Below are 16,798 nucleotides of genomic sequence, written 5' to 3' on the forward strand. Positions count from 1 at the left end.
GATGTAATTTTATAAGTTATTGGTCTAGGCCACTTTGGGGACTATAAGATCAATATAATAATATAAAATATAGTTTAAAATATTCTATAAATGATAAAACCTTTATTGTAAATAACATCTCATTAGTCTATCATCCTAGGCTACTTTGGCAACTACTGATCAAATAAAACCTATAGATATAAATTATAAATAATATTCATTAAATTCCTTTAATCTAATTTATAGTGAAATAGTTTAACAATAAAATAATAATCATAATAATTATTGACCATTAATCAACATAAAAAAAGCTCATATAAAACTATAATCATAATGAAACATAAATCATACCTTTATATGAAAGATAAATATATTTTTATAATTTTAAATATATATGTGAATAATTGAATAAATATTCAAGAATAATAATTAAATTTTAATTTATCATATGTAAAATATTAATCAATAAGTCATATGAGAAAACTATAAAAGGAAACAATAATTTATATATTTTTAATTCCGCATAGAATCTTTATGCTAGTCAATCTTATTTAATTGAATAAGCTCAGAATTGAGCTAAACATTAACCAATTAAGTTAGTAAAAATCTAAATCGATCAAAATAAAAAATTGATCAAAAATTGATTTTTGTTATATTTAATCAAGACTTGATTGATCGAAAAAATATATACATGATCAAGTCCGATCAAAATATTTGATTAAAATAAATCAAATTAGCCAATTTGATAATTAAGAATATAATTTATAAAATTTTAATTTCTAAAGGGTAGAACTATAATTTTGACTTAAGATATATACTAAAAATTTATAATTTCCTGAAGAGCATAAACGAAAGGTAAAATTTAAGGACACAAACAAAAATTTCTCCATTTCTAAAAGGTAAAAATATCTTTTTAGTAAAACCCTAATTCTTCTCCCTTCTATAGTCACATGTGAAGTGCAAGGCACTACAACTATTGCTATTATGTGCAGCCCTCATTTGTGACCACTGCACGATGCATGATAGTTGGCGTCCATGACCATTGAGCGAGGTGCAACCGATGCTACCGTGAGCAACCCTCGCCTACATGTAGCCTCCCCGCTGATGCATGGCTATGCACACACATCAATCAACGACCCCATGGTCGTCGTGGGGTGTGGTTTGTTAAATCTCGGATTTTGATGATGACGTCAATTGTCATTTATTATCTAATCCATATGTTGAGATAAGTGTGCAGGATTAACTATGATGAAAGTAAGACATACAGCAGGAGTTGCGCCGGAGTCAAGACTATGATCACATTGGGGGTTCGAGAATTCGACGGAAGTTCGGACGGTCGTCGGAGGTTTTGCGAGAACAAATCCGAGAAGTCCAGGAGCTTGCCAAAGAAGCTCGTCGGAACTTGCCAAGTGGATCGTCGCAAGTCTAGGAGTTTATCGGAAGTCCGCAGGAGCATCACCGAGGGTTTATCGGATGATCGACGGAAGCTCGCCGGAAGAAGAGATTGACGCACCGGAGCAAGTTGCAGTAAATGTCTTAAGAAATTCGTAGTTAGCACGATGATTAAGTTAGAAATGGGAGGTGATCCCATTAACTTAATCTTGGGGTAATTGGGCCCTTGATAAACCCAAATTGGGCCGAATGGATCAGCCCATTCGGACCCATATTACTTGGCCAGAGGTGGCACCGCCTGGGTCGGCGGTGGCATCACCCAGGGCTCAGTCTCCGAGCTCTGGCTGGGCGGTGCAACCGCCTCTGACAGAGGTGCAACCGCCCCAGTTAGGTGGTGGCACCGCCTGAGCTCGGTCTCCGAGCTTTGGTAGGAGGTGCAACCGCCCCTAACAAGAGGTGACACCACCTAGAGGCTCAGTCTTCGAGCTCTGCCAGGCGGTACAACCGCCAGACCCCGGAATTCCAGGAATTGATAGTTTTGAGCTCGGAATTCAAACTGGGTTGGGGCCTATAAATACCCCACCCTTTCAGCAATGAAAGGGCAACCAAAAACTACCGAAATCCTGATCTTACTCTATAATTTTTAGAGCTCAAAAGTGTTGTATGAGTTAAAAGTTCTCCTTCCTCTTTTCTTCCAAGTTTTGATCTGTCAATAGAGGAAAGAAAATTCTGCAAGGGTTGTCTCCTAAGCCCGTCAAAAGGAGTGAAACTATAAAAAGGTGGTTGGCCTTCGCCTATTGAAGGAAGGCCTCTAGTGGACGTCGGTGACCTTGTCGGTAGAGGAAGCCAAAAGTGGATGTAGGTCAAGATTGACCGAACCACTCTAAATCTTGGTTTGCATTTACTTTAAGCATATTATCTTTACTGCAAACCTCCTCAATAGCTTACTGCCTTCTGCGCATTTACGATCGTGTTTCAAAGTTCAGTATTTTCCGAATCGGTGTTTAGACGTAAATCAGTTTTATCGTACGAACATCATATTTCAGTTTATGCTTACATTCTAATTTCCATCATAACATCAAACTACCTTCATAGACTTGCTTTAACTGCATCTTGCTTGATCACAAGTTAAAGTGATTTACGAATCGGCTTTTCTACCGAAATCGCTCTTATCGTACCAACGTAGTTTTCATCGTCGAAAGTTTTCTGCTGCACTAATTTACTCCCCCCCCCCCTCTTAGTGCTCTTGATCCTAATAATTGGTATCAGAGCGGGGTTAACTCTCAAATAGATTAAAACCCAAGAGAGATGGCATACGTCGGAAACCAAGAGGGCCATTCTATTACACGTCCACCCATGTTTAATGGGACGGACTATACCTATTGGAAGACCCGAATGAGGATCTTCCTTATTTCAATGGATTTTTAACTTTGAAATCTTATCGAAAATGGATTTTCGAAGTCTTCTCTTCCAATGATCGATTGGAATGAATTGGAGAAGAAGACTTTCACTCTTAATGCAAAGGCTATAAATGCCTTATTTTGTGCACTTGATAAAAATGAGTTTAATCGTGTTTCGGTTTGTGAAACCGCGTTTGATATTTGGCATACACTCGAAGTGACTCACGAAGGCACAAGTAGAGTGAAAGAGTCAAAAATCAATCTTTTGATACACTCTTTCGAACTTTTTCGAATGAAACCGAGCGAGACTATTGGCGACATGTACACCCGTTTCACGGATGTCGTCAATGGTCTAAAAGGACTCAGCAAAAGTTTTTTAGATTTTGAGCTCGTAAATAAGATTCTAAGATCCCTTCCTAAGAGTTGGGACCCTAAAGTCACTGCTATTCAAGAGGCTAAAGATTTAAACAACTTCCCTTTTGAAGAACTAATCGGGTCATTGATGACCTATGAAATGACATGCAAGGCTCATGAAGAGTAAAAAGACATCCTTCCAAAGAATAGGAAGGATATGACACTTAGAACTTTAGATGACCACTTGAGAGAAAACTCAAGTGATGAGGACTGTGACGATGACTTGACACTTCTAACAAGGAAATTCAAAAAATTCATTAAGAGAAACAAGTTTAAAAATGACACAAAAAATAAACTTGAACAAAAAAAGGACCAAGTTATTTGCTACGAGTGCAAAAAGCCTGGACACTACAAAAGTGATTATCCTCAAGTCAAGAAGAGAATATCAAAGAAGAAGGCGCTCAAAGCAACATGGGATGACTCGAGCACGTCTGAAGAAGAGGAGTCCAACACCGAGAAAGTTGCTTATTACGCCTTAATGGCCATCGGAGAGGAGGTAACAAATTTAATTGATGCAGATTTATCATTTGATGAGTTATTAAATGCCTTCCATTACTTATTTGATGAATGCAAGATTATTAGTAGAAAATACAAATTGCTAAAAAAAGGAGCATAATAGTTTTACTTGTAATTTCGATAAGTTAAAAACTGAATATCATGATAGTTTAGGTTCTTGTATAAAATGTTATGATCTAGAAACTATCCAAAAGGAAAACTTGCTACTTAAGGACACCTTGAAGAAATTCGAGATTGGTAGCAAGTCTTTGAACATAATCCTTACAAACAAGGGTCACGTTCCCAAAAGAAGTGGAATCGGATTTGTGAGAAATCCTCACCAAAATCCAACCACCTTCATAAAAGGTCCCATCCTACATGTTCGATACCAAAGCAAATGCAACTTTTGTTGCAAACATGGACACAAAACGCATTATTGTCTATTCAAGAAAATTAGTCCGAACAAATTAATTTGGGTTCCTAAAGGAACCATGATAAACTCTATTCAACATGATAAACAATGTAGATCATTTTTTGAGGCACCCAAAAGTAAATGGGTACCTAAAAATTATCCTTTCTTGTAGAGACATATACCATCACAAGCTAGGAGCAGCAAGAGATGGTACCTTGATAGTGGATGCTCAAGGCATATGACCGGAGATCCATATCAATTCTCTAAGCTCACTAGCATAGACGAAGGCTATGTCACCTTCGGAGACAACAACAAGGGTAAAATCATTGGCAAAGGAACCATAGGTAACAAATCCAACTTCTTTATTGAAGATGTTTTGTTAGTTGATGGTTTAAAACATAACCTCTCAAACATTAGTCAATTATGTGATAAAGGATATATTATCAAATTCGAATCTAATGCTTGCTTCATTGAAAAATCACACAACAACACATCTATGATTGCATTAAAACAAAATAATGTATACACCATTGACATCAATAATCTGTGTAATAAAATATGTTTCTCGATTTTAAATGAGGATGCTTGGCTATGGCATAGAAGATTAGGTCACACTAGCATAAAACTAATCACTCAACTATCATCCAAAGAACTTGTAAGAGGAATTCCTCATATCAAGTTCATTAAAAATAATGTATGTGATGCTTGTCAATTAGGTAAATAAATTAAGGGTAGTTTCAAATCTAAGAATCAAATAAGCACCTCTAGACCCTTGCAATTGATCCATATGGACTTGTTCGGACCAATCTCTACATCAAGCCTAGGAGGTAGCAGGTACATCTTCGTCATTGTAGATGACTATAGCAGATACACATGAACTGACTTCTTAAAACATAAAAATAAATGCTTTAGATATTTTAGTAAGTTTTGTAAACTTGTTCAAAATGAAAAGGGTTCTATGATTTCATCAATTAGAAGTGATCACGGTGATGAATTTCAAAACCGTGATTTCCAAGAATTTTGTGAACTTAATGGATACAACCACAACTTCTCTACTCCAAGAAATCCTTAACAAAATGGAGTAGTAGAAAGAAAAAATAGAAACTTACAAGAAATGGCAAGAACCATGTTGAATGAACATAGCCTACCCAAATATTTTTGGGCCGAAGCCGTAAACACTGCATGCTATATTTTGAATAGAGTTCTAGTAAGACCCCTACTCACCAAAACTCCCTATGAGTTGTGGAACAACAAAAAACCCAATGTTTCATATTTTAAAGTTTTTGGGTGTAAGTGTTTCATCTTGAATGAGAAAGATGCCTTAGGAAAATTTGATGCTAAATCCGATGAAGGATTTTTTCTTGGTTATTCTTTAGTTTCTAAAGCTTTTCGTATCTTCAATAAAAGAACTTTAATTATTGAAGAATTCATTCATGTTGTTTTCAATGAGATTTCTGAAATTAAGAAAAACGATTTTGATAATGATGTTAACTTTGATTCTTTAAATTTAAATGAAACCCCTTCTCCAACTAGCAACTTGGATGTATCCACTTCCGAAACATCCTTACCCAAGGATTGGAAGTATGTAGATGCTCATCCTAAGGAGCTAATCTTAGGAGACATATCAAAGGGGGTTCAGACACGTTCTTCTCTTAAAAATTTTTGTGTCAACGCCGCTTTTCTCTCCCAAATTGAACCTAAATGTATTGACGAAGCTATGAAAGATGATTCATGGATTATCGCAATGCAAGATGAATTAAATCAATTTGAGAGAAATGAGGTATGGAAGCTTGTTCCTAGGCCAAATGATCATTTAGTTATTGGTACTAAATGGGTCTTTAGAAACAAGCAAGATGAATATGGTATCGTGGTTAGAAACAAGGCTAGATTAGTGGCCAAAGGTTTCAACCAAGAAGAAGGTATCAATTACGAAGAAACCTTCACTTTTGTGGCTCGATTAGAAGCCATAAGGATGCTCCTTGCCTATGCTAGTAGTAATAATTTTAAGTTATTTCAAATGAATGTTAAAAGCGCTTTTCTTAGCGGCTTTATTTCCGAAGAAGTTTATGTTGAACAACCTCCTGGATTTGAAAATAATAGCCTCCCTAATCATGTATTTAAATTAACTAAAGCTCTCTATGGTTTAAAACAAGCCCCTAGGGCTTGGTACGAGAGACTTAGTTCTTTTCTTATTGAAAATAATTTCACAAAAGGTAAGGTTGATACTACATTGTTTATCAAGAATTTTGAAAATAATTTTCTTATTGTTTAGATTTATGTTGATGATATTATCTTCGGTTCTACGAATGAATCTCTTTGTGAATTTTTTGCTAAAACCATGAGTCTCGAATTTGAAATGAGTTTGATGGGAGAATTAACCTTTTTCTTAGGCTTACAAATTAAGTAACTAAGCAATGGCATCTTTATTAGTCAAACTAAATATGCTTTAGATCTACTGAAAAGATTTAATATGGATAGCTCAAAAGCTATTAACACCCCTATGAGCACCTCCACTAAGTTAGAAGTTGATGAGAGTGGAGAAAGCTTCGATAAAAAAACTTATAGGGGTATGATAGGAAGTTTACTTTACCTCACTACAACTAGACCAGATATCATGTTCAGTGTAGGACTTTGTGCTAGGTTTCAATCGAACCCTAAGATATCTCATCTCAAAGCGGTTAAAAGAATACTTAGATATCTTAAAGGTACCATAAATCTAGGATTATGGTATCCAAAAATTTTGAGTTAATTGCTTATGCTGATGCGGATTTTGCTGGGTGTAGACTAGATAGAAAAAGCACATCAGGAACATGTCAATTTTTAGGACATTCCCTTATTTCCTGGTCATCTAAGAAACAAAACTCGATTGCACTATCAACAACCGAAGCTGAATATATTGCAGCTAGTGCATGCTGTGCACAAGTTGTGTAGATGAAAAATACCTTAGAAGATTATAAAGTCTATCTTAAAAACATTCCCATTAAATGTGATAACACGAGTGCAATATGTTTAACAAAGAATCACATTCAACACTCAAGAACAAAACATATTGATATTAGACATCACTTTATACGAGATCATGTTACTAATCATGATGTAATCATAGAGTTCATAGATACTAAGCATCAACTAGCTGATATTTTTACAAAACCTCTAAGTGAAGAATAATTTGATTTCATAAGAAGAGAATTAGGAGTGTTGATGTGTCCGAATGCATAAACTTGTTAAAATTATTCAGACTTTATTGATTGAATGATCAAATCACTTAATTGCCATTACATGCCTAAAATAACATGTTGGAAATTAATACAAAAATTTTCATAACAATGAGCATGCCTTCATGATTGTATAGTCTTGTCCGATTGCATAAAAGTGTTAAATTAAATTTTTAGTTCCAATCTAATTTCATGAATACATTATTCTTTTTCGGACTTAATAAACATATGTCACATATAGTTTGATTCACATCATTGATTTTTAACAAATAGAATCATCTAGCAAATGCATATCTTTTAGACTTATCATGTGAAAAATATTCTCTTTGAGAAATAGATTTGATGATTCCTTCTTATAAAAGGAAGATACTTTTATGTGCAAGGATTTGATTCGCATAAATATCCTAATCTTCGTAAAGCATGCCTTAATATCCTATCGATTTGAACTACACAAATGGCTTTCCTCCTTCATACAAAAAGATAATAACAAATAAAAAGGAAGAAGTTTTCACTCTATAATCTGCATGTCATGTTTTTCTTGAGATGTTTGTATAATTTATATCCTATCACTCTATATAGATAAATGACATGAACCTACTTATGGCATCGCACGTATATTTAAAAGTTGTTTATATCGTTCTCCTTTTTGTTGATAATAAAGGGGGAGAAATATATGAATTGATACTATAAATGCCATATTATGTTGAAAAAAGCAGATATATGAATTGATGCTATGATTATGCCATACTTGCATCATCGAAAATATATGAATTAATGATAACTATGATTGCCATATTAGCAATATGCCATGTTTGCATCATGTTAAGATATCAAAAACTTGCATCATAGTCCTACGTGTTTATATCTTACCATGTGATGAAATGCTATGATTGCTAAAATACTTGAAATGTGTGTATCATGTTAAGATATCAAAATCTTACTTCGAAATTTTACATGTTGATATCTTACCATATGATGAATTGCTATCATTACCATCATTCACATTTGAAATTTGAAAATGGATGTCAAGCCATGACATCATACATCATTTTCAAAGAGATACATCATGATGGGAATCGTGATGGGAGTATTGATAAGGTTAAATAATTTTAACTTATCAATATATCTCTTGAATTCAAAGGCTTTGATCAAGAATGACTTATCTCAATTATGGCACATAGATAGGGGGAGTTAAGGTTAACTCCGTTATCAATTGATTGTCATCATAAAAAAGGGGGAGATTGTTGAATCTTGGATTTTGATGATGACGTCAATTATCATTTGTTATCTAATCCATATGTTGAGATAAGTTTGCAGGGTTAACTACGATGAAAGTAAGACATGCAGTAGGAGCTGCGCCGGAGTCAAGACTATGATCACGTTAGGGGTTCGAGAATTCGACGAAAGTTCGAACGATCGTCGGAGGTTCTACGGGAACAAATCCGAGAAGTCCAGGAACTTGCCAAAGAAGCTTGTTAGAACTTACCAAGTGGATCGTCGCAAGTCTAAGAGTTTGCCGGAAGTCCGCAGGAGCATCACCGAGGGTTCATCGGATGATTGCCGGAAGCTCGCCGGAAGAAGCGATTGACGCATCGGAGTAAGTTGTAGTAAATGTCTTAAGAAATTCATAGTTAGCATGATGATTAAGTTAGAAATGGGAGGTGATCCCATTAACTTAATCTTGGGGCAATTGGGCCCTTGACAGACCCAAATTGGGCCGAATGAATCAGCCCATTCGGACCCAGATTACTTGGCCAGAGGTAGCACAGCCCAGGGCTCAGTCTCCGAACTCTGGCTGGGCGGTGCAACTGCCTCTGACAGAGGTGCAACCACCTGAGCTCGGTCTCTGAGCTCTTGCAGGAGGTGCAACCGCCCCTGACAAGAGGTGACACCATCCAAAGGCTCAGTCTTCGAGCTCTGCCAGGCGGTGCAACCGCCAGACCCCGGAATTTCGGGAATTGACAGTTTTGAGCTCGAAATTCAAATTGGGTTGGGGCCTATAAATACCCCACCCTTTCAGCATTGAAAGGGCAACCAAAAATCACCGAAATCCTGATCTTACTCTGTGATTTTTAGAGCTCAAAAGTGTTGTATGAGTTAAAAGTTCTCCTTCCTCTTTTCTTCCAAGTTTTGATCTGTCAAGAGAGGAAAGAAAATTCTGTAAGGGTTGTCTCCTAAGCCCGTCAAAAGGAGTGAAACTGTAAAAAGGTGGTTGGCCTTCGCCTATTGAAGGAAGGCCTCTAGTGGACGTCGGTGACCTCGTCGGTGGAGGAAGCCAAAAGTGGATGTAGGTCAAGATTGACCGAACCACTCTAAATCTCGGTTTGCATTTACTTTGAGCATATTATCTTTAATGCAAACCTCCTCAATAGCTTACTGCCTTCTGCGCATTTACGATCGTGTTTCAAAGTTCAGTATTTTCCAAATCGACGTTTAGACGTAAATCGGTTTTATCGTACGAACATCATATTTCAGTTTACGCTTACATTCTAATTTCCATCATAACTGCAAACTACCTTCATAGACTTGCTTTAACTGCATTTTGCTCGATCACAAGTTAAAGTGATTTATGAATCAGCTTTTCTACCAAAATCGCTCTTATCGTACGAGCGTAGTTTTAATCGTCGAAAGTTTTCCGCTGCACTAATTCAACCCCCCCCCCCCCCTCTTAGTGCTCTTGATCCTAACATGGTTGTGCTAGCAAGTCCTATTGTGCAACCGTTGGGAATCACAACCTTTAACATTCAATTGACGTTGGTTACAACCAGCAAATGCTACCAAAACAGCTACAGTAGCAATGCTACCTTAGCTATCATACACAGTGGCATTGTGTAGCCACCGTAGTCATCATGAGTAGTGACATTGTTACAACTACCGCATGTAGTGGTGTTGTGTAATCGATGCCCGCGACTAGGCGGGTGACCACCGGAGGCTATCGCCCTTAATAATACTATCACCAATAATAAGCTGTCAATAGTGATCCATCAATTAAGCACAATGAACTTTACATCGCTTGCAAGCAAGCGATAAGACAGATTGGACAAAAAAAATAGATCGACAATACAAACGAATCATTCATGCATCATAAATGAAAATTGATTAACACCTTTTCTGAGTGAAATATGGTAATAAATAGATCTAAAGTATTTGATTTCAAAACCATGGTTGTGATACTAATTGTGAGCGTAAAACCATAATATACTATTAGTATGCAAAAAACTTCAAGGTCAAAAATCTGAAATCAAATAACAATATATCTAAATTTATAATGTATACCTTTCTATGCTGCTTAGAAAGCTTTTATCTGGTCTGTAAGTATATTATCGTCAGATCCAAAATCTATAGTGATATCGATTTGTAAGAAGAACTTTACTCACCTTTTCCTCTCTTCGTTTCATAGGACCGTTATAGTCGATGGATTTAGGGACAAAGAGGAGATTAAAGAAGATCTATAATTTCTCAATTATATCACGTATCCACACATCCACATATCAGTGTATCTGATTATTGTGTATATAGCCCTTAGGAGGCCTTGTCTATTTATAGGTGAGAGTATAGGGTCTAGAATAAATAATTAGGAGAGTATTTCCCATCAAGGTTGCCTTCCAAGGAATCATATCATAATTAGACTTTCTTTCTATTGATCGATAACTATAATAAAAATCCAATAATATCCATAATATATTTTACCTAATTAGATAGTGTTAGGATCAAGAGCACTAAGAGGGGGGGGGGGGTGAATTAGTGCAGCGGAAAACTTTCGACGATTAAAATCACGTTCGTATGATAAGAGCGATTTCGATAGAAAATCCGATTCGTAAATCACTTTAACTTGTAATCAAGCAAGATGTAGTTAAAGCAAGTCTATGAAGGCAGTTTGTAGTTGTGATGGAAATTAGAATGTAAGCGTAAATTGAAATATGATGTTCGTACGATAAAACTGATTTACGTCTAAACGCCGATTCGAAAAATACTGAACTTTGAAACACGATCGTAAATTCACAGAAGGCAGTAAGCTATTGAGGAGGTTTGTAGTAAAGATAATATGCTCAAAGTAAATGCAAACCAGAGAGCACCGCGATTTTAGAGTGGTTCGGTCAATCTTGACCTACATCCACTTCTGGCTTCCTCCTCCAATGAGGTCACCGACGTCTACTAGAGGCCTTTCTTCAATAAGCGAAGGCCAACCACCCTTTTATAGTTTCACTCCTTTTGATGGGCTTAGGAGACAACCGTTACAGAATTTTCTCTCCTCTATTGAAAGATCAGAACTTGAAAGAAAAGAGGGAGAAGAACTTTTAACTCATACAACAATTTTGAGCTCTAAAAATCATAGAGTAAGATCAGGATTTCGGTGGTTTTCGTTGCTCTTTCATTGCTGAAAGAGTGGGGTATTTATAGGCCCCAAACCAATTTGAATTCTGAGCTCAAAACTGTCAATTCCCGGAATTCTGAGGTCTGGCAGTTGCACCGCCTCGCAGAGCTCGAAGACTGAGCCTCTGGGCGGTGCCACCTCCTGTCAGGGGCGGTTGCACCTCCTGCCAGAGCTCGGAGACCGAGCTCAGGCGGTGCCACCGCCTAACTAGGGCGGTTGTACTGCCCAGCCAGAGCTCGGAGACTGAGCCCTGGGTGGTGCCACTGCCGACCCAGGCGGTGCCACCTCTGGCCAAGTAATCTGGGTCTGAATGGGTTGATCCATTCGGCCCAATTTGGGTCTTTCAAGGGCGCAATTGCCCCAAGATTTAGTTAATGTGATCATCTCCCATTTCTAACTTAATCATCATGCTAACTACGAATTTCTTAAAGCATTTACTGCAACTTGCTCCGGTACGTCAATCGCTTCTTCCGGCGAGCTTCCGACGAACATCCAACGAACCTTCGGCGATGCTCCGGCGGACTTCCGGCAAACTCCTGGACTTGCCATGATCCACTTGGTGAGTTCCGATGAGCTTCTTTGGCAAGCTCCTAGACTTCTCGGATTTGTTCCCGCAGAACCTCCGACGACCGTCCGGACTTCCGTCGAACTCTCAAACTCCCAACGTGATCATAGTCTTGACTCCGACGCAACTCATGCTGCATGTCTTACTTTCATTGTAGTTAATCCTGCACATGTAAAACAAAACTTTGATCGAGACAATTAATCCTAAGCAATTAACCAAGTTGTCTTGCATGTCATTGGTCCCTTGACGCTTCGTCCGATTCTTCAGCGCATCGTCCTCTCCTACGGCCTATTGCCCAATCGGCAAGTTGACTCCGCAACTCCGATATCCTTGGCACAATACCCGCTCTTCTTGGCCCGATGCCCGAGTCCATGACCCGAAGCCTTCTGTCGATACGTCGACCGATCCACCGGCCCGACGTCCAATCTTCTAACATGTTCCTCCGACACAACATGATTTTTCATGCTTTAATTGTCTCATCCTGATCGGAGCATCCTGCGTCACTCAAAATGCAGATTAAAACATAAACACATATCAAGTGGTTTCATCATCAAAATACGAGATTCAACAATCTCCCCCTTTTTGATGATGACAACTACTTGATGACGGAGTTATCCTTAACTCCGGGAGTTTAAACAAACTCCCCCTATCAATATGCCATATTGATAGAACTTTGAATTCAAACTGAATTCAAGTCATTGCAATATTCATCATGAATACTTGCAACACGTCATCATGAACTTATGCATAAACTTATGCATAACATGTCATGTCATCAACATACTTCTCCCCCTTTGTCATCAACAAAAAGGAGAAGTACAATCATTCTTGTGTTTGTAATATAAGTTCAACTCATTGCATGAAAAATCAAGTTTTATCATCATGCAGTTTAGAAGTTAGAAAATTTAGCAGGTGTTACATCATGCTTAGAACATTCAAGCTATCAAGTTTTAGATATGCAAGTTTTACAACATACAAGATAGCACTTTTGGTAATGTTCAAGATAGCAAGTTCTACATCATGCAAGCTAGCAATGTTATAAAATTTTAGAACATGCAAGCTAGCAATTTAGAGATGTTCAAGAAAGCAACTCTTGCTTCTTGAAATACGCAAGTTTGCAAGCTAGCAAATTTTTGCTTCCTTTGCAATGTTTGAGCTCGCAATTTTGTTTCCATTGCAAAGTGCAAGTTTAGCATGTTTAGCATCTTGAGATAGGCAAGATAGAACATTTTTATATTTTCTTGAGATTTCAAGCTAGCAATTATCGGTGATGTTCAAGATAGCAATTTCTTCTCTTTTGAGAAGTGCAATTTTTGCTTTCATCTTGAATTGTGCAAGCTAGCTAGTTTGCCTCTTTTCATGATGTCCACGCTAGAAATTCTTGCTCCCCCTTTATCATTGTTAAAAAGAAGGGAAGACCTTTATATCAATTTTCATATTATGACAAATGTAAGTATCAATCTTATTTGTGCATCATTATATATTCAAATTAAAACATACACAATTTCAAAAACCTTATTTTTCATGCACGATACCGAAAAATAAATCAATCATCATTAATAGGCATATCATACATGATACTCAAACATTCATCATTTAAAGCATTCATGATACACATCATATACAAAAAATACATCATGTACATCATTATCATAAGTATTGCATACATCATTTTAACTTCATGAATATTTCATCATTGCATGCATCATACCAAAACATTTTAAGCCATGCAAGCCATAAATACAAAGAAATCATGTCATGAAGGATAAAATCATTTGAATACCAAAAAACATGATTCATATAGTAAATATCTTCTTTAAATAAAATATTAAGAAAAATCATAAGAGATCTTGTTTTAAAAGAAAATCAAGTAATAACTCCAAGAACTCACAAGGAAAAATCATGATTCATTTAGAAAATCTCCTCTCAAGAGAATATCAAGTAAAATCATAGAAGATCGATTAATGAGAAATTTTGATTTATAATAAAATCTCATGTATCGAATGTCGAGAAATCAAAATGACGATTTATGTAAAAAATATCACAAGTTATATTCGAGAGAAAAATCATCATTCATTTTCAACTCATTCAATTTGTCACATCAACATTTCTTAGATATGCATGATACCAAAACATGGTTTCAAATCTTCAACATATAACATGCATAAATTCAAAAATTGAAAGGAGAAGGGAAGAATTCAAACGTACAAAGATTTCAACCATCTCATAAACAAATGTAAGACCAAGTCATGAATCCAAAATTCCATGAATCAAAATGATCATCAAAGGTAATCTCATGTTATTCCAAGAAATCAATATCATGATTTTGATAAAACTCATTTCAAATTTAAATCATCAAAATCACTTTTATGGTTCACAAAATTCATAACATAGGTAGATTCATGATTTCATTGATAATATATTTTTTCCTTTTTTTTTAAGTATTTGATTTCATGTTAGCATGCTTTTTCATTTATGTTAAATAAAAACATGCATCAACATTTAGGATCAAAAAATGAATTTCGTCATTAAACCATTAAGATCAATAGATTCTCAAAAATGAATTGTTATGGTCAAGAAAATCCGAAAATAAAATTTAACACTTTCATGCATTCCGACATAGTTTTGCCATATGTTTTTCAAATACACTCATGAAAATAACACATGCTTATCATCATGTATAACTTAAAATCTCATGCATAAAATTGTCAATCATTGTATTAAAAATATTTAATATTTTTATTACATCATTATGCATTACTTCAAATCAAACATGATTTCATTCAATAATGTTAATCAAACATGATACACATTATTACTTCTTAACCATGATTTCATATTTTCAATCAAAATCATTTTGTTTGTTTATCATAGAATATGCAATATTATCATTTTCGAAATTACTAGCATGATCATAATTTTTGTATTTTTATTTTTAAATATGTAATTTTTAAGAAAATTAATTCTAGACTTAAAAAAAAAATACATCATGAAAGCATCAAGTAATTTCAAAATAAATCAAGGGGATTTCGATTACCTTATCATTGAAAGCAGTTAAGGTGTAGTTTGCCACCTTGCCTTTCTTGATTTTCTCCTCGTCTTCGGAGGAGCTCGATTCATCCCACTTTGTGTTCTTCTTCTTTGGCCTCTTCCTCCTTTCAAGTTCATTGTTTATTTTAGATTTTTATTTAATAAACTTATTAAGATTTAGTGTTCGAAGTTCAAGTTCATCATTGTCCTCATCACTTGAGTCATTGCTCAAGTGGTATTCATTTGTCCAGGGTTCTAAATCCTTCCTGTTCTTTGGAAGGTTGTTTTGTTCATCATGTTCATCATATGCATTGTGCACCATTTCATATGTCATCAACGAACCAATTAGTTCTTCAAGTTGTAAGTTGTTTAGGTTTTTAGCTTCTTATATTGCAGTTACTTTTGAATCCCACTTGTTAGAAAGAGAACGCAAAATCTTATTTATGAATTCAAAATCCGAAAAACATTTGCCAAGAGCTCTTAAACCATTGACGACATCCGTAAAACGGGTGTACATGTCACCAATGGTTTCACTTGGCTTCATTTGAAAAAGCTCGAAATCATGCATCAAAAAGTTGATTTTCGAATCTTTAACTCTAGAAGTGCCTTCGTGTGTGATTTCAAGAGTGTGTCATATGTTAAAAGTCGTTTCGCACAAAGAAACCCGATTGAACTCATTTTTATCCAAAGCATAAAATAAGGCATTCATAGCCTTTGCGTTTAAAGAAAAATACTTCTTCTCCAAATCCGACCATTCGTTCATCGGTTTAGAGGGAAGTTGAAAATCATTTTCAACAATATTCCATAAATCCAAATTCATAGAAATCAAGAAAACTCTCATTCGAGTTTTCCAATAAGTGTAGTCCAATCCGTTAAACAACAGTGGACGAACAACCGAAAAACCCTCTTTAAAGCCATGAAGAGCCATTTCTCTCGGGTGTAAATCCGAAATGAGAAATACCAGGCTTTGATACCAATTGTTAGGATCAAAAGCACTAAGAGGGGGGGGGGGGGTGAATTAGTGCAGCGAAAAACTTTCGACGATTAAAACTGTGTTCGTACGATAAGAGCGATTTCGGTAGAAAAGCCGATTCGTAAATCACTTTAACTTGTGATCAAGCAAGATGCAGTTAAAGCGAATCTATAAGGGCAGTTTGCAATTATGATGGAAATCAGAATGTAAGCGCAAACTGAAATATGATGTTCGTACGATAAAACTGATTTACGTCTAAACATCGATTCGGAAAATACTGAACTTTGAAACATGATCGTAAATGCGCAGAAGGCAGTAAGCTATTGAGGAGGTTTGCAGTAAAGATAATATGCTAAAAGTAAATGCAAACTAGAGAGCACCGCGATTTTAGAGTGGTTCGGTCAATCTTAACCTACATCCACTTCTGGCTTCCTCCTCCGATGAGGTCACCGACGTCCACTAGAGGCCTTCCTTCAATAGGCGAAGGCCAACCACCCTTTTACAGTTTCACTCCTTTTGACGGGCTTAGGAGACAACCCTTACAGAAT

The sequence above is a fragment of the Musa acuminata genome, chromosome BXJ1-4 (assembly GCF_036884655.1).
Source record: "Musa acuminata AAA Group cultivar baxijiao chromosome BXJ1-4, Cavendish_Baxijiao_AAA, whole genome shotgun sequence".
In the NCBI taxonomy this organism is placed as follows: Eukaryota; Viridiplantae; Streptophyta; class Magnoliopsida; order Zingiberales; family Musaceae; genus Musa; species Musa acuminata.